Below are 18619 nucleotides of genomic sequence, written 5' to 3'. Positions count from 1 at the left end.
AGGTCTGGATTCTAAAGGAGCCTGTGGACTGCTCACTTTGCTTTTCTCATTATGAGTCAAATTTTACATAATCTATTATATTAATTATCCTCGGTGTGCCTTGGAATGTGCGTCCCAGAGCCCAGCTGATTGGCTGGGCAGTGGATGCGCCTGATTGGCTGAGGCGCACCCAGGAGGATTGCTTGCCACCGCTGCGGCCCGGCCATGGAGGCCAGAGGTGGCGGGCCTGGCTCGGCCGCGGAGGCAAGGCCAGGAGGGGGGAAAGAAAGGGGGGGCAGAAGTGGCAGTGGGGAGGAGAGGTGGCTGGGCTCAGAAGCAGAGACTGGGGCAGAAGTGGTGGGTGGGGGAGAGGTAACCGCCGGCCCCAAAGAGCACACAGATGCTCAGTGTGGTGTCGGCTAGTCTAACATAATATAACTTTTGTATGACTTGAAGTTGTGAACTCCATTTACGTTCTTGCATAACTCTGCATCCCCCACCCCCATTTTTATTTTTTTTTGAACCACACATGTAGTGTCTGGTTGCACATTTTTAAAAGTCCTGGATCGTGTGACTGGGCGGCCCTTCACAGTAAGACGTGGAAGGAAACGCTTTTGCAGATAGGCATGTTAGCCTGCTGTTTAGAACTGTAAAGGTACATTGTAATTGCACTTGGGAGCTCCAGCTAGTCTTTCAGAAAGCTTGAAAAGTGCACTGTCTGTCTACTAGACCAAGGTGTCCAGACCAAGAAGAACTGATCTTACTGTAGCAAGCATGAAATGGCCCCCTTACTAAGTATGCTTTCCCTTGGTTTGCATTTGGATGGGTGATTACATGTGAGCACTGTCTGTTGAAAGACATTCTCCTTAGGGGATGGGGTTGTAGCTCACTGCATGCATCTGCTTGCATGCAGAAGGTCCCAGGTTCAATCCCTGGCTGGTAGAGCTGGGGAAAACTCTTGCTTAAAACCTCGAAGAAGCTGCCACCAGTCAGTACAGACAATACTGAGCTAGATGGACCAATTGTCTTGAGTTGGTATATGGCAGCTTCCGATGTTCCTATGCCCCAGCCACACTGTAGTTTGATTTACTCTTCTTGTTTCTAGTTGAACACAGGCATTTTTGTGATGACTAATGTCAGGCCATTAAGACTTCACCTTGCCTATAAAGATGTGGTGGTAAAATGTCTCCCCCAAATTACAGCTTTTGAATAGGAACAGAAAGAAATCAAGAATGACGTAGTGGTGTATTCAGAAAGCCCTTTCCATGCCCACTTGTGCACTGAGGAACCCTTGTATGTAAGCTTGGATTCCCTGCATGTTGCAAAGATTTCCAGGAATAATAATAATAATAATAATAATAATAATAATAATAATAATAGTAATGCTATTTACACACAGTAAATAGCATAATACCAGATGTTATTGACTGGATTTGGTACTTTAATTATTGGGCCCTTTCCAAGGGTCTAGGATAACCAAAGAAGAATTAAAGGTATTGTCATAGTATTTGTGCTGTCCAGAGTAGTGTGGCCTTCTGTAGTTATTAATTATTGTTGTTGTTGTTAACCAATTTTCAACAAAAAAAAAAAGTTCTCAGCGTTTACATAGCGAAAGGTATGGGAAAATACTTCCCTGTCCCCAAACGGCAGCAACAACCACTGGGAAGATGCTGTGCTGGGCGGGCTGAATAGGGACAGTGCTATATATAGGAGAACTAAAACTTAAAAGGTGCATCTTTGAACAACTAGCAGAAGTAACGGATTAAAATTCTCATTGAGCATGGGAGGGAGGGAGCAGAAGGCAGCAGGGAGCTGGCCAGAAGGCCTTAGGATTCGTTGATGCTGCACATAAGCTGAAAGCGAACCTGAGAACATACTTACCTCTTCCCTGTGCTTGTGCATTACAGAGCGAGATTGGTAGCAGCCAGCAAATGCTCTTTCAGGGCACCTTGTCCCTCATTCCTGATCTTATTGAGGAGCCCTGATGAGCTTCCAAGGAACTCCAGGTTTTCCCTGGTGCATAGTTTGCAAACCACAGCTTCAGTATTTTCTTGGCTGTGCCGTCCAACTAGTATAGTGTAGTGGTCAGAGCACCAGCCTAGGACTGGGCTGACTAGGGTTCAAATCCCCAATCTGTTAGTAAACTTGCTGGGTGAAGATGGGCCAGTCACACACTCTCACCCTAGCCCAGTAGTGGCTGGTCTTAACAAGCCGAAGGGGTGCCAAAGGAGGCAGTTCAGGTTGCTCCTCTCTCCTGCCCCTCCTGAGAACTGCACTGCCCTCATCAGGTAGAGCTATGTAGTACCTGACGAATGGCCAGCCTACAGGCAGCAGCACCAGAGAGAGAGGAGCAACCTGAGTTGCCTCCTTTGGTGCATGCACATACATGCACACACACACACATGGCTCTTTAGGACCAGCCACTACTGTCCTAGCCTACTTTGAAAGGTTGTTGTGAGGATAAAGTGGGTGGGGATTAGTTACACTTTCTGCGCTTTTATGTAAAGTGTTTTGGGAGGTTTGCCTGAAAAGTGGTATGTAAGTGCCATAAACAAACAAACATACCTTGAATACCACCCTCAGTGGAAGGATGAGATGAAAATAAGATAAAATCATGGGGAACTGTTGCAGGAAAGGTTAACACCTTTCTAACGAGGTGCTGCTTTTCCTATCCCAAAACCTGGCAGTGGAATCAAAATTGGAGTACCACCCTGAATGAGGCATAGACTTGCTCTGTACCAGCTGCTGAAGGGATGCTCTGCTGGTTCAGAGAGACCCTCGTTCTCCCAGCCATTTCTACTGACATAACGCCAGCCACGGCCATTGTACGAACTCTGAACTGTTGTGAACCCGAGAACTCCAGAATGGAATTTAAGCTGGACTGCGGCATTTTGCCTTTGCTCCCATGAACTTTTGGCCTGGTACGCCGCCATCTCAATCAGCTTACAGCATATGCTGTGTGCTGCAGGACAGCTTGCAGTGTCCTTGTACGCACTCTCGTAATCCACAGCCTGTTCGGTGCCCCCAGTTAAAATTAGTGACCAGCACTTTGAACAGGGAGCAGGGCACAGCACAGCACATTCAGGCACAATGGGAGGAAGAGGTCAGGGGAAAAGGAACTGCCTGGTCATCTAGCATTAGAGAATCCAACGCACAATCCTGATTTCACTAGAACTCTCTGTGACCTCAGAGCTCTCCCTTAAACCTGGGTCAATCCCACTAAACCAGGACATCTGTTTACCCTCCACTTGAACTGCCTCTGCCTTGCCAGTTCTGATGAAAGCCCTTTTCAGAGCAGCATCAGACAACAAAAGGGGAAGGATCTAATAAATGTGGGTGGGGATCCTCCATATAGGAGTTTCCCTTATGACTCCATCCTTTAGCTTCTTTAGCTTTTTATAATTTTCAGTTTTAATTTGAACCTACTGATTGTGGTTTTTAATCTGACAGCCTCTTCTTCTTTTCTTGTTTAATTTAGTTAATTTTATTACTTTTATTGTATCTTGTGTCCATCTTATTGTTGTGAGCCACCCCAAGCAGTGGTGCACTGGGGGGGGGGGATAAATAAATAAATAAGTAAAAATAATAAGAGGGGCCACAGAAATCACCACTGGCCAATTACAAAAAGCTACTTTACTGGGAACAGCCTATATTCTGCGACGATATCTATAATAACAGCAACAACATTGAAAATAAAATTCAGCCATCCCAGGTCCTTGGGAAGGACTCAATATCTGGATAAAACAAACCAGTCAATAACACCTGTCCCTCCCTTTAGGCTTGACGAGGCTAAGACCAACACAGGGCTACAAAGCAGGAAGATATCTAACAACAGATGCAGAGAGATTCTGTAGCCCTGTTCAGACCTTATGCAGTACGTGTGTACAGGTGTCTGTACTTGTACATGTTTTTGTGTGGATGGCTTGTGCATGTGTCCACTTTAAGAGTGAACAACAGGTGGAGGCTGCGGCTAGAAGTGCTTTTGCCCAGCTTCATCTGGTTCGCCAATTACACCCTTATCTTGATCAGCAGGCACTAAGGACAGTGACTCATGCCCTTGTTATCTCCCACTTAGATTACTGTAACTCGCTTTACCTTTGAAGATGATCAGGAAGCTGCAGCGGGTCCAGAATGCAGCTGCTCACCTACTTATGGGTGCCAAAAGATATGATAGGGTAGCATCTCTTCTGCAGTTGCCGCACTGGTTACCCATTCACTTCTGAATTCAATTCTGGTTCTTACCTTCAAAGCCTTGCAGGGCCTGGCACCTGTTTACCTACAGAATCGCCTCTCCCATCCAGTTACATCCTGTCCTGTTACTGTTAGATCATTTCAGATGGCCCTTTTGCCCGTCCCTGATTTTCGAGGTTTGGAGTTCTAGGACAATCGAAAGGGCTTTTTCGGTTGCTGCCCCACTTCTTTGGAATTATCTTCCCCTTCAGATTCGTCTAGCCCCCTCTTTACCGGTCTTTAAATCCTTACTGAAGCCCTTTCTTTTTCACTGGGCATTTCCCCTGTAGTTTACTTTATTTCCTTTCCATTATCTATTCTAGTTTGCAATTTTTAATGTAATTTTTGCTTGTAATTTTTAACTTTACCTTATTTACATGTCATTGTACACCGCCTGGAGTCTTTGGAGTGGGTGGTATATTAAATGCTTCTAATAAACAAACAAACAAACAAACAAACCTGGGTAAAGGCCCCTGAAATGCATGGTGCAAACAGCAAGTGTACTATTTTAAGTGCATGGAACATTATGTGTAACAGAGCTCCTAGGTCCTGTGCAGTATGTGAGACACATAACATGCAACAGAGAGAATATATTCTTCCAAGCAAATAGATTGTGGGGGTGGTGATGATAGCAGAGCGTCCAGGATGCTTTAAAGTTAATCAAAAGCTTAGTTTGATTCTTCCTGCTACAACAGGCAGCAAGTTATCCAGTGAGATATCTGAGAACAAAGCAAACACAATTAATGTATATTTGCATTTTGAGAACAATCAATCAATATTTTGCAACAAAATTCAAGAGTGTCTCTGCAGACTAGGGACATCATGCTCTTACATAAAGCACGTATGTAGGCCCTGATTGTTGATCAGTCACGGCAGCCACAAGTTCAGACTTTGCTTTGTTTTGAAAAGGGTCTAGTTATGGGCGTGCCTGTGTGTTTCCCAAACAGCCACAAAACCCACCAACCTCAGTTTTGCTTTTCTGTATGCGACTTGATGGCACAACCTTTCCTTTTTATGCACAAGGAGCATGTGTTTATGTTGGGTTACTTCAGAGGTGTGCAGGGCCAATCAGAGCTGGGCCAGCCCAGGAGGGCTATTGGGCTTGGGCTTCAAATGTAGGCACTTATTATTTATTTATTTTTTTTGGTGCCTTGTTTTGTTTTCATGTATTGTCATTTTGTGTTTGTATTATGGCTAAGGGCCTCAAAAAGCTGAAATCGGATTGGGATTTTCTGGAACCTGGGACTTGCTACTCTCTTGCTGCACTGGAGCAGCCTGCGGGAAGGGAAGCTCACCACCATCTCAGTGACTATGAAATTAATTTAGAAAGACTCAGTCCAATGAAAAAGGAACTCTTGCCTGTCCCAGAACAAATCTGGGAATGTTCGAGTGGGAAGGGGGGGGTGATGTTTGGGTAAAAGGCTGCGAAACCTACGCGCGCATCCCTAGGAATAAGCCCCACTGAATACAGGTGCGCTAACTCCTCATCCTGCATAGGATCAGCCCGCCAAAGCAGGAGAGTTGCGTCTGCGCGAGAGGGGTGACGGCCGGGCCCTTGGAAGCGATCGCTCCGGCTCCAGGAGAGAAGACGCCGCATTCCAGTTCTTGCAGCGAGCGTTCCCAGGACGGACAGGCACTGCTCGTCCCAAACGCTAGCGTGACTCGCCTGCCTGCACGACCGCATTTGGCAAGCGCGAGTCACAAAGGCTTAGCGCTTAAGCAGCTCCCCTGCCGCCGCGACACCTGCACGCCAGCCCGGCGGAAGCAGCAGGCAGAGGGCGCCGAGGTCACTGGGGCTGGAGGGAGCGGCGAGTGTGCGCGCGCTGTGCTGCTAGCCTGGCTGATCCCGTCTCAGCACGCAACCCTGGAGCCCAGAAGGCAGCGGCAGCTGCTCTTGCGTGCCAGCCGCGCACGCAAGTCACTGCATGGGCCGGGGCCTGGCACGGAAAGCGTCGCACGCACTCGGAGCGTGGCCCCGCCTCCGCCGCCGGAGAGAAGCTGGCTGGCTGCCCTGGGGAGATCCGGCGCAGCACTGCAGGGCATGACCCAGCCCGGGGAAGCGGCTGGCGTTGCCACGGATCTGCGTCCCCGTCGTCACGATCGGCTTCGGTGCAGGGCGCGAGTGGAGCCAGATGGCACTGCAGGGCACGACTCCGCGCCGCGGAGAGAGGGAGAGGGAGAGGCCACCGTCTCACTGCATGCCACGATCATCCGAGGGGAGGGTTAGAGCTTGGCACTGCAAAACAGGAGATCCGAGCCAGGAGGTGCACTTCTGCGCATGGCCTGCTGTTGCTTCCCCGAATACCCAGTTGGCATTGCCGGGCAAGAGGTGGGGCATAATCCTGATCGTCTTCTGTGTGATGGAGCTGCAGCCTGTGCGGCAGGTCTCTCTGACCTGAAAGACAAACCTCTTTAATTCACAAGGAATGCGGTTTCCCCCTTGGTTAGGACTCCCGTGTCTCTCAACAGCTGCATAGCACGCAGGCAGCTGTTTGACCCACGTTGGGTGGGTTCCTGCCTGTCATGCAACCCTTAAAAGACACGCGAGCCGATTGAAAAACAAAAGAGGGCCGCCTTATTCCTGATGGAAAATATCTGAGCTGGCTGGGGTGATTCATTGGGCGAGGGAAAGACTTTGCTACACATGGTCAGAGAGGCACTTCCTGCTTCCCTTTATTGCTTCATGTCCGCATGAAAGCAATTCTTGGGACTGAGCTCCGCTTCAGATTAACGCGTGGTTCCCCCCCAGCCTGGGAAGGAAGGAAGCAAAGGCGCAAGGCGTGGGTTAAGCGATGACATCCATTGACCCAGTTGGCACAGGCTTCATACATACACCCCGGGTCACGCACAAAGCTTCCGGGCGGGGCTTAATTGTGACTAGCCATCCGCGCCGGAAGCAGCGGCGTGGACGGGTGAAGAGAGTGCCTCTGAGCACGTGCAGTGCATCTGCGTGGCTAACGTGCAGCCTGGGCGCAACCCCAGGCCCTTGGGGACGGAGGGGAGAACTTCTTAGCAAGGGACGTGGGCGGCTTTTGCCGCAGCTCCTCTTTCCCGACACTTTAAAGGCTGGCGGGATGTTTGCGTGTCTCGCTTCAGGACCGCAGTGGCCAGGTCCTGGAAGGATACGCGCCCGGGCGGCGATCTTCCAAGTCCCCCCCATGAGCTCCTCTGTGGGCAGTGTTCGGCAAAACCCCGGCTCCTGGGGGCAGGACGCCCCCCCCCCCGGCTGTCCGGTGCACGTCATCGCCGCCGCCCCTCGCCGGCTGTCTCCTTGGGAAAGCCGTCGCCGCGCTGTGTTCTTTCTGTCTCAGCTGCGCTTCGCGTGTTAACCGGCTTAGAGAAGATGCCTGCAACTCTCTACGGGTTGGGCTTGGAGACGCGCTGCTGGGAGCTGCTTTGCGTGCCGACCTGAAAGCTGCGGGCTGACTCGGTTAATCCTGAGCGTGGCAAAAGGCGCTGTGGGCCGAGCCCCTTTGATCTCGGCGGGGGGGGGAGGGGAGGGGAGCGGAGGGCGGGAGTCAGATCCCCCCCCCGCCGCCGCCGCCTTCCAGCTAGAACCACCCCAGACGTGCAATAGGCTTCCTAAGGGTGATCCTCTGAAATCGCCCTCCTTGACACAAGGACGCCACAAGCGTCCATCGCCCCCAGCCGTTTCGCTGCTGCCCCAAATGCAGCAGGGAAATGGCACTGTCGTCCCCCCAGAGCCCTGCCGCAGCTCAGCCGACGCGAGGCCCGCTAGCGCTATTTTGGGATACAGAGATGGCACGCAGGCAGTCTGGCTTTTAATAGGGATGCAGCGGAGCACTTTTTATTGAAAAGCTGAGCACAGGGATGCAGTGCCCAGGGAGGAGTTTGAGCCCCGGTACATCTCTGTGAAGTAATACCACAAGCAGCAACTCTGGGCATATGCGAAGCGCATGCTTTTGCTCAGGGCACAAGGAAGGCATGTCTGCATGATGGCTACATTACTCACCAGCTCACTTACCTTTGAGATAAGAAGCAAGGCATTATATTTACAGTATTATTGTAACTGCACCATAAGTAAAGATTTCCTTGGGGAGGCTGAAAGGAGCAGCTGCTTTGGGTTTCAGCTAGTGCAAAATGAGTATTACAGGCCATGCTACATATTGTTGTGAGTTATACACTTGCCAGCATGGCGGGGAAAGGGATTTCCAATAAAACTAGACTTGACTCTACAATTTATCTCTAAGGCAGTCCCACCAAAATACCTCTGTATATTGCCTGAGCACCTCTGCCTTCCTCCCCATATCCAGTTGTCTATTATCTTTGCTAAACATAAACCCTCCTCCTCTTTCTCCCAAGAACCCCTTCCACACAGTCTTCTCCCCTCCAGGACGGTTACAAAGCCAGCCTGCTCAGCTTCAGGAATCCGGAAGGACTTCCGCTCCTTCAGACCGTTCCCTGAGCCATTTCTGTGTACAGCCTGCCTGGCACAGAACAGAACAAGCTCAGTATCCACCCTCTCTGGAGAGGGGAGAGCAGCAGGCAGTTTTGCAGAACTGCTCGTTCCTCTGAACGATTTCTCCATGTATTTGTGTAACTCTCCACAAGATCATCATCATCATCATAACAAAATACAAAGATCTACAAATTGAAATTGAAAGGCTGTGGCAGAAAAAGACCAAAATAATCCCAGTGGTAATTGGTGCCCTAGGTGCAATTCCAAAACAACTTGAAGAGCACCTCAACACCATAGGGGCCACAGAAATCACCATCAGCCAATTAAAAAAAACAACATTACTGGGAACAGCCGATATTCTGCGATGATATCTATTATAATAACAGCAACAACATTGATAATAAAATTCAGCCATCCCAGGTCCTTGGGAAGGACTCGATGTCTGGATAAAACAAACCAGTCAATAACAGCTGTCTGACTATGTAAACAAGAAATAATAAATAATGGTGATGTGTTTTGGAAGATGACAGAAACCAGGATACCCTGATGCTGTAAAAACACATTTGCTTATGGTTCAGCAGCTCTTCAAAGAGCAGGCCAGGCAGTCAAAATGAAAGGCAGCCCGGAGCCTAGAAACCCACATGGCACAAGTGCAGTATAGATAAGCCTGAGATCTGTATTTTGTATGCTGTGTGTGCATTCTTGTGCAAAAAGAGGCAATGGAGAAGGAAAGAGGCATAGCTTTGGGCCCATGGGTGAGCTCACATGTCTTTAATTACTTGATGGTGGCTTGTCTGTATGAATTGGCCACCATGAAGCAGCAACCGTAGAAATAACATTCGTATCATCCCATATCACCTCAAAGTGCTATTCATATGTGTAACTACATGTGGAGTAATCAGGTCATAAGAACTGGAATTTTGTTTATGCATGTGAACTGTATATGTATTTTCTCTGTGTGTGTGTGAGAGAGAGAGAGAGTGAGTGAGTGCATTTGTGCTCTCTGCATACTGTACATTGTGCTCTTGTGCCACTCCTATTCACATTTTATGGATCAGATCTTCTCATCACCCCCCTGCAACTTATAGGAATATAGGAAACGATCTTCTACTGAGTCAGACCACTGGTCCCTCTAGTTCAGTATTGTCAGCACTCACTGAATGGCAATGGCTTCTCCAAGGTTTCATGTAGGAGCTATACCTGGAGAAGGCAGGGAAGGAACCTAGGACCTTCTGCATGCAAGCAGATGCTCATCCAGAGCTATGCCCACCTAAGGGTGATATCTTGCAGCCCTGACAGGTAGTCACCCATCCAAATGCAAAATAGGGTGGACCCTGCTTAGCAAAGGGGGCGATTCATACTCATTACTACAAGTCCAGCTCTCCTCAACTTTTAATGATGCCCAAATGAATGAATGAATGATTTATTGATTCAATTTCTATACTGCCCTTCCAAAAATGGCTCAGGGTGGATTACACAGAGAAATAATAAATAAATAAGATGGATCCCTGTCCCCAAAGGGCTCACAATCTAAAAAGAAACATAAGATAGACGCCAGCAACAGTCATTGGAGGTACTGTGCTGGGGCTGGATAGGGCCAGTTACTCTCCCCCTGCTAAATAAAGAGAATCACCATGTTAAAAGGTGCCTCTTTGCCAAGTTAGCAGGGGTATATGGCTGCCAGCCTCACCATGCCTCATAGGAGGATCGCTTCTGTTCATGTTATATTTTTGTAACAAAGGGTCAGCTACTGCAAGATTTATATATGTGCTTCAGCTGCTCAGCAATGCATTTTGGACACTTTTTAGAATATACCATCATGGTGGCTTTAAAAAGGCATGTCAAAGCAACAGTAGATTTTCTTCGCTCTTTCAGTGCATATCAGTGTGTGGGGCAGTGTTTCCAACCCACCTTTGTGGTATCTGGTTGTAAAATCCGGGTGGTCCAGGTTGAACATATGTTTTTTGTGGAAGCACCCACAGAGAGAGGAAATCTTTGATCTTGCACATGGATTATTACTTCTGCAGCATTTTAATTTTAGGCCAAGTAGATTGCCATCTATCCCCCCATTATACCAGAAATAGACACCCACACACCAGAGTAGCATTTTGCTTTCTTTTAATGTATTATCTCTGACAACTGTTTGACTTGCAGAGCAACCAAGGGGTGAAAAAGAGTGCAGCTACACATCTGCTCCCTTAGGATGAAGCAGAAAGACCGTATCTGCAATCCCAAACAAGGCGGATCTCTACTTGCAGAGGAGTCATATGGTGCAGCATTCACCATATGTACCACTTCAGAGTGTGCAGGTGGGAGATCTCAAGCATCAGAGTTGATACAAAATGTCAGGGAGAAAGCTAGACTGCCGCTTCCTTTTCTGACATGCTTCTTCTCTTCAAGCAGGGTGTTCTTCCATGGAGGGGCATTCAAACCTGTGATTTCCCCTGCCTGCACTTGCATCACATGGCTTGCTTGCATGTTAGATTGCTTAAGGCTTCTGAGGAAACATGAACAGAATCACTCTGTATATTCCCTCTGTGTAGTTCTAGATAAAATGGCTAGATTATCTCGCATTTCCAGCCTCCTTTCTCCCTTGCTATCTGCAGATCCTTTTAATAAATCATCACTTTAGTGCACTGCTTAGCACTCATATATTAGCACACAGCTTAGCACTGATATAGCACTTTACAAGGTGGAAGCTCCTTACTAATCGTGTGCTGTCACGTAAGAGGGCCATATGTTCAAAGGTCAAGAGCAGTGGCTGCAGGGTTTCTTTTTCTTTTATTTCTTACTAGAGCTAGACTTCTCTGTCAAATAGTTCATACACCTGGAGTATCCCTAGAATATTAATTTTTCCTAAACATGCTCAATTCACATGCAAGGCACATAGGAAACAACAGCATTTAGAGAGATGGTTCAGACTTGTCAACCTTATCAAGCTTGTTTCACACACAAAGGACTTGCTACGTGATAATGTCAGTTTAGGAAACAAAGTGTCTCATTATCATGCTTAAAACACACTTGTTTCCCCTGCCCATGCACTCCTCTCTTTCTTTCTCTCTCTCTCTCTCTCTTAGGCGTACCCATCTATAATCCCATGTGTGGCAGCTCTCGTGAGAGTTTGTGAGCAGCTGCCTGGATAGCGACAGGGCGGGGGGGACAGCGATGGTGGCCGGTGGTGGGTGGGCGGCAGTGGACCAGCAGGCGGCTAGCCAGCCAAAGAAGGTGGCGAGCAGACAGGAAGAAGAAGGCAGCAGCAGGGAGGGAAGAAGACAGCCAGTGGGTGGGGGAAGGGCAGGAGAAGAAGGGGGCGGATGGGCAAAAAAGTGGCGACGGGAGGTGGGGGGGGAGAAAGTGGCGGCAGGGAACGAAAGGCGCAGATGCTCTGCGCCACACCCAGCTAGTAGCAAAATATTTCACGATTGTCACACTTCAGAAGTCACTTTGTTTTTCCTAAACTGGGACTATCTCTGTACTGGGCCTAGAGAGTTAAAAGGAAGAGTCCGTCTGCTTGCCACCCACCATGGGTCTCTCCCCAGTCGCATGTAGCAAAAGCAACTCATGAATTGGGGCAGGTCAGGGAAGTGAATTCTGATAGCACTATGTTAGGTGTTCCTTTGATTAGACATTACCAAGGAGACATGGGGAGGCACAGCTTGTTGGCAGCTATTATTACTACTATTATTTATATGCTGCAAGGCAGTTTACACAGAAAAAGAAAAAAACTAAGATGGCTCCCTGTCCCCAAAGGGCTCACAGTCTAAAAAGAAATGAGGTAGGCAGACACCAGCAACAATCCCTGGGGTTGGATAGCGCCACATATTATCCCCATAATATCTAGTTAGGACTAATGGGTGGGGAAAAATGTGTGTGAAGCAGTGTATTGTTGGATAGGAAGCTTTCCTGTTGCACCACACTCCTTGTCAGGCAGAAAACCAGTATGGCTGAAAAGCTTGCATACCTGCCTGTTAGCACAATTGGTCCTGTTAAAGGCTTATCTTGGAGTCATGAGCCACTATATGCAAGGCAAAATTCCTACACAGAAAATAATCCTTACGAAGTACATCACTTCTGACTATCACAGATGTGCATTGTGATGTGTGGAAATATAGTGTACATTCACTGGGAAGTTAGTTAAAGCTGATCCTTCCTGACTTCTCAGGGCCTACACACATTGCAATGCAGCATTCATGATGTACTGTCATAGTTATCATATGTGATGATCTACACACAGATTACTGCTGTTTGGTAGGTGGAAGTGCATTCTGTATGAATATTTTGCCTTGGATGAAGAAGGCACCCTAAGCAGAACAGCCACTCTTGTAACTTGTACCCCACATCTTGGTGGGGTAAAGTGTGCTGTCAAGCCGATTTCAACTCCTGGCACCCACAGAGAGCCCCGTGGTTATCTCTGGTAGAATACAGGAGGGGTTTACCATTGCCTCCTCCCGCGCAATATGAGATGATGCCTTTCAGCATCTTCCTATATCACTGCTGCCCAATATAGGTGTTTCCCATAATCTGGGAAACATACCAGCAGGGATTCAAACCAGCATCCTTCTGCTTGTTAGTCAAGCATTTCCCCTCCGCGCCACTTATAGACGGCCTCTTAATCTCATACAGCAAAACCAAAAGAGTCCTGTCACACTTTACAGATGAACACACACAAAAGCTTTTGTGGACTAAAGTCTTCTTCATCACGTGTACAAAGTGTTATGATAGATAGATAGATAGATAGATAGATAGATAGATAGATAGATAGATAGATAGATAGACAGCCTAGCGCCATTCAGACATTATGTACACTCATAAATCTATTTATGTGAATAACTGTACCTGTGTTCATGTTAAAAGTGAACTGGGTACAGGCCCCACAAATGCATTGTATAAATAGGAAGTGTACAGTTGAACTGTGTTCAATATAACGTGTGAATAACTGATCTGTACTTGTGTACACTCTGCATGCGTCGTACAAATGTTCTGCATAAGCCCTCTTCAGACACTTTTTATCCACCTTGAACTGTGTACAGCATTTAAAGTGGTTCTGGAAGTCTCACCCAATCACTCACTCCTCACCGGCACTGCGGCTCACAGTTACTGTGGCGATTATCTGCAGAGGCAAATGGTGTAATCAAGAGGGTAGGTGCTTCCATGATCAGCAGCCTGGGGCAATCCAGTCTGCTGATCACGAAGCACCCACCACCACAGTTACGGCATGTGACTCTGTAATTGCCACGGTAACCCGCCTGCCTGCGAGAGACACACCAGGGCGTTTTTCACACAGCAGGCTTTATCTCAAGTTTACTGCAAGTTCAAAGCTGCCCTAAAAGAGCCCGACACAAAAAGTGGATTTTAAAATCCCAGATATAAATTGGGCTACGCTCTAATGTGCAAGTGTGCGAAGTGCTCCCCAATAGCTGGCAGGGACTTTGGGGTAAATCTGGCCAATATGTGAATGCACACCTCTATTCCAGAGGAGATGCAATCTAAAAGACGTGTGTGGGAAAACGCCCAGGTGGGACCAGAGTCTCTCCTACCCTTGGACTTCTGGGCCAAAGTCCAGGGCCTCAGCAGCTCCCGGGGCCCCTCAAATCCTCTTTAGTCTGTCCCGGGTGGTGTGGTTGCCTGACTGAGCAGGATGATGCTTAATTTGGCAGGGGAGGGGGCTTCAAAGGCCTTTAAGTCCAGGCTCCAAAATGACCTAGGTGCACCTCTGGGTGGGATTTCCAGACCAGCTTTCAATGCTTTTACAGTTTCGTTTTAAAAAAAATAAAATAAAATAATCTGGAGAGGGCTATGATGTCTGAACAGCGCTACTGACAGACAGCAGCTGAGGAAAAGATTTTGTGCATCTGACCAAGTCCATGGGAACTCCAGCCACAGTAAATCTGTTCCATTCAAAGTGCCACAAGACTTCGTTTCTGTGGTCAGTGGTGAGCATTTAAGACTGCCTCCCTGCGCCGGGCCGTGGCTAAACAGAGGCCTGCTGTGCATCACAAGCAAAATGCAAAGCAATTTTGATAATAATGGTGGCGACACACTACTACTCAATGGAATCGTGCCTCTTTTTTTTTTTTTTTTGGCCTTAAGTGCCGCAGTGGGCCGGCTTGCGTGCAAAGGAGAAACAGGGCCACAAACGGAGCCTTATGATTCTTCTTATCATCACCACTGGAGATATTTAATTCCGAGCCTTGAATGTGTCAAGGGGAGGGCGAAGCCCGGCCAGCCCCCTTTGATCCCCAATAGAAAACAAAGGCGCCCCTCCCTCTCTGCTCGTTTGATTTCGCCTTTGAACATATGTTCCTCCTCCTCCTCCTGCGTGAGTCTCGCACGGTAATTTGCCTCGGGAGGGGGGAAGAGAGGCTGCAGGCCGGCCGGCGGAGGGCATGGGGAGAGAGAGGAGGAGCCGGGGGAGGGTTGCCCTCCGAGGAGTCTTCGCTCTTCTCACGCTATCGCTGTGTAGATTTCAGGCGAAGGGTGTCGTGCAGATTCGGCAGCCAGATCAGTTTAGCGAACCACAGTGTTGTGGTTGTGAAATGGCGTAGTCACGCAGCAGTCAGCCGTGTGTGTGGGGGGGGAACGCGAGGCCAGGGCAGGGACTCCTCTCCCTACACGAAACCTTTTCGCTCCCTTTCCCGCCCGCCTTGCCAGGGTTGGAGGGATCTTGTCGATTACGCACGCACACGCGAACGCCCCACTTGCTCGCTCTCTCCTTTTGCAAAATGCAGGAGCGGGTGTAGGGGGGGGACGGAAGGCGGCTGGGAATGGTGACTCACAGGCTCCTATCTTTGCAGATCGGGATAGAGCAGAGTTTAAAACGTGAGGAGCTGAAAATGCGGAGGCACGGGGGGGGGGGGGCGCGCGACGCGCGCGCGGGGATACACACGCACGCACAAATACGCGCTATGATTAACTGCCGCAGGCTGCTGCTGATGCCGCCGTTTTGCTGTTCTAAATTAAACGTTTCTCCCGTCTCTTCCTCCCTCCCCCCGTTCTTTTCTAAATCAAGCGGCACGCGATGCTCACTGAACCAGGCTGAGAAATAACGGTGATACCGTTATTTACAGGATGCACGAAGATGTCTAGAAGCGGCCCTCTCCTTACTGCTGCTTGGGTGGCTGCAACCCGGCCCCACAAGCTGAGGCTTCCTTGGAGACAGGGCTTGCCTGGGCTCCCGCCTCTGTGTGAGCAGTCAGGGTTCAACCTTGAGTGACCTGAAGTTGTAATAAGATCGGGCCACTGAGCACTTGCAGAGTGCATTCCCAGCCCCCAACCAGGGCTTATCTCCAAACCTTTATTCCCAAAAAGCCTTGGGGATAGGGCCAAAGTTCAGTGGTAGAGTTTCTACTCTTACTTACATGCCACTTCAGTACAAAAGTTGTGAAAGTGGTTTACATAGAAAAGTCCCGCCGGGGTTCAATCCTTGGCGTCTCTATGTAGGGCTGATGTGGGGGATCCTTCCTGAAATCCCGAAGAGCTGCTGCCGGCCAGAGAAAAGAATACTGAGTTTAATAGATTATGATTAATCAAGTAAAGCTTGGTTGGTGGCTGTTTTTTTTTTTTTAGATTTGTCTTAATCTTTTGTTAAGATTTGCCAGTGATCAGCTGGCCCTCGGTAAGGATGCCAGTAAACAAAAGCTCTGGAACAAAAGGAGGATCCACTTACAGATTAGACTATTGGGCTAGACTCTTTTTGGCAGCAAAGTTGTAGCAGGTGTGGAGCAGCACACTCTGTTCCTGGGTTTCTTCTGCCAGCTGATCACTGAGGAGGAGCAGGAAGGAACTGTCTGCCACTGCTGAGTAAGGAGGTTGGGTTGGCCCTGGATTTGTGTGGCAAAGGTGGAACGTACAAAGCGGGCTGCTTTTGCAAAGAGGCCTCCAGTGACACAAACTAACTGATGATGTCATCAGTCTGCACTGGTCCCAGCCACAAGAGGCCTAGGCAGGCACCCACACAGCCTGGATACCCCTGTACCACACAGGCAGCCCTCACACCTCCCCTTGCTATCAGCAATGTACTTTGCAATTAGTAATCATGATCTGAAGTAATAGTTTGACTATGATTATACTGATTATTTGATTTTTGTGGCTCCCTTGTTTGAATTTCGAATCATTCTATGTTGAATTGCTCTCTCATTTGTTCTGTGATTGATGTTGCTTATTTTCCCTGATTTTTGTGGTTGTCTGTTGTAAACCGCTCTGACTGTCATCAAGACAGAAATGAAGTATATTGATTCCGTTTGACTTGACTCACTATTGCACTGGCAACACTGATAACAAAGAGATGTAATGACAGATTTCCCAGCTAGTCTGCAACTAAATCAAATGCTGTTTTTAAGAAGTGAAAGGAAAGTCAGCAACTCCTGCATTCCTTGATCAGCTGTGAGGAGTGGAAGCAAACATTTTATATTCCCCTCCTCGCCAGCAAAATAGTCGACTTATGTCACGAAAGCACTTGCAAATGACACTAAGAGCTTAGCTACATTTCACACACAAATGCTTGTAGTGGAACCCTGATACATGCTTTTTGGAAAGAAAAACAGCTTCTGGAAGGGGCGGTTTTGAACAGAGAAGCAATGGGGGGGCAGGGGGGAGTGGATGTTTAGCAAATGAAGCTGCTTTCAGATAACTGGTCATCTAGCTCAGTATTGTTGACACTGACCAGCAGCAAATCTCCACTGTTTCTGGCAGGAGTCTTTCCCAGTCCAACCAATGGAAAACTGGTTGGGCTGGTATGCAAAAAGGCCATCTTTATACTCTTTCCCCCACTAGCCAATTTTCTATTACACCCACAGATGAATTTTGACCTGGAGGGATCCAGACCCATAACACACATTTTTGGAACCCGCTAAGGAGAAAAGCAGTTGGGGCGGGGGCATTCTATACATGTTCGGCTTATGCGATTCTAACACTGAAGCTTGAAAAATGTGGATGTGAGAAGCACATATTCGCAAACATGAGTATCATACACAGTGCTAAGCAAAGAGCTTGGGGTGCATGAGGCAGGGTGCCAAATGCTGCCTGCACCCCCACGCCTCTGCCTGCTGCCACCTCACCTGCCAGTGACCCTCCTCCTCATCTCTTCTTTGGCTGCCATCTCCTCCTCCTTGGCACCAGTGCAGAATGAGCTGCCAAGCAAGAGGAGGAGGACCGTGGCTGGTGAGGTAGTCAGCACCGGATGGCAGCTGCCCGCCACCCCCCCCCCGCTTTGCCTGAGGCATTCATCTCCGGTTGCTTCCTTATGGGCTGGCCTTGATCATACAGGTACACTCACCAGGAAGCAGTAACCGATTATCATCTTTATATACCACCTGATATATATATCCCTAGGTGGTCTACATTATTTAAAATACAACAAATGTAAAAACAGAATAAAAAGAAACTTTTTTTTAACAAAATAAAAACAGTTTGAAATTCATTTCGATTAAAAGCCTGAGAAAACTGGATCTTTTTGAGGCTCTTTTTTAAAGCATTCAGAGAAGGAGAAACTCTTATTTTGACAGGGAGCATATTCCAGAGCCCTGGGGCAGCCACAGAGAAGGCCCAGTACCTATTCATCACCAAATTCAAACTGGCTTTAGGGTGGACTATGGGGTTGAGAACCCATATCAGGCCTTGGTCGGCCTGATAGATGACCTTTGCCAGGGAATTGACAGAGGGAGTGTGACTCTCCTGGTTCTTTTGGATCTCTCAGCAGCTTTTGATACCATCAACCATGGTATCCTTCTGGATTATCTGAGGAATTTGGGGATATGTGGCACTGTTGGGGATAGATGGCACTGATCATCTGAGGAATCTGGGGATAGTAGCACTACCCTTATGTCTTGGGTAGATTTCATATGGTAGCACTTGGTGGCAGTTGCTCTTCAAAACAGGAGCTGCTATGTGGAGACCCTCAGGGCTCCATTCTATCACCAATGCTTTTTAACATCTACATGCAATCACTGGGTGAGGTAAGCAGGGAATTTGGTGCTGGGTGTTATGCTGATG

At 48.2% G+C, this 18619-nt stretch overlaps 1 long non-coding RNA gene across 1 annotated transcript; it reads right to left on the bottom strand.

The window, feature by feature from the left end:
- Positions 1-10746: 10746 nt before the first annotated feature.
- Positions 10747-16454, bottom strand: LOC128351241 (uncharacterized). Its single transcript, XR_008319659.1, has 3 exons — positions 16296-16454; positions 15988-16109; positions 10747-11126 (listed from the first exon to the last, which is right to left on the bottom strand). It is a non-coding gene; the product is annotated as an uncharacterized LOC128351241 (long non-coding RNA).
- Positions 16455-18619: the final 2165 nt, after the last annotated feature.

Source organism: Hemicordylus capensis, chromosome 3 (assembly GCF_027244095.1).
Source record: "Hemicordylus capensis ecotype Gifberg chromosome 3, rHemCap1.1.pri, whole genome shotgun sequence".
Classification (NCBI taxonomy): domain Eukaryota; kingdom Metazoa; phylum Chordata; class Lepidosauria; order Squamata; family Cordylidae; genus Hemicordylus; species Hemicordylus capensis.
This window is presented reverse-complemented; position numbering and strand designations above follow the sequence as displayed.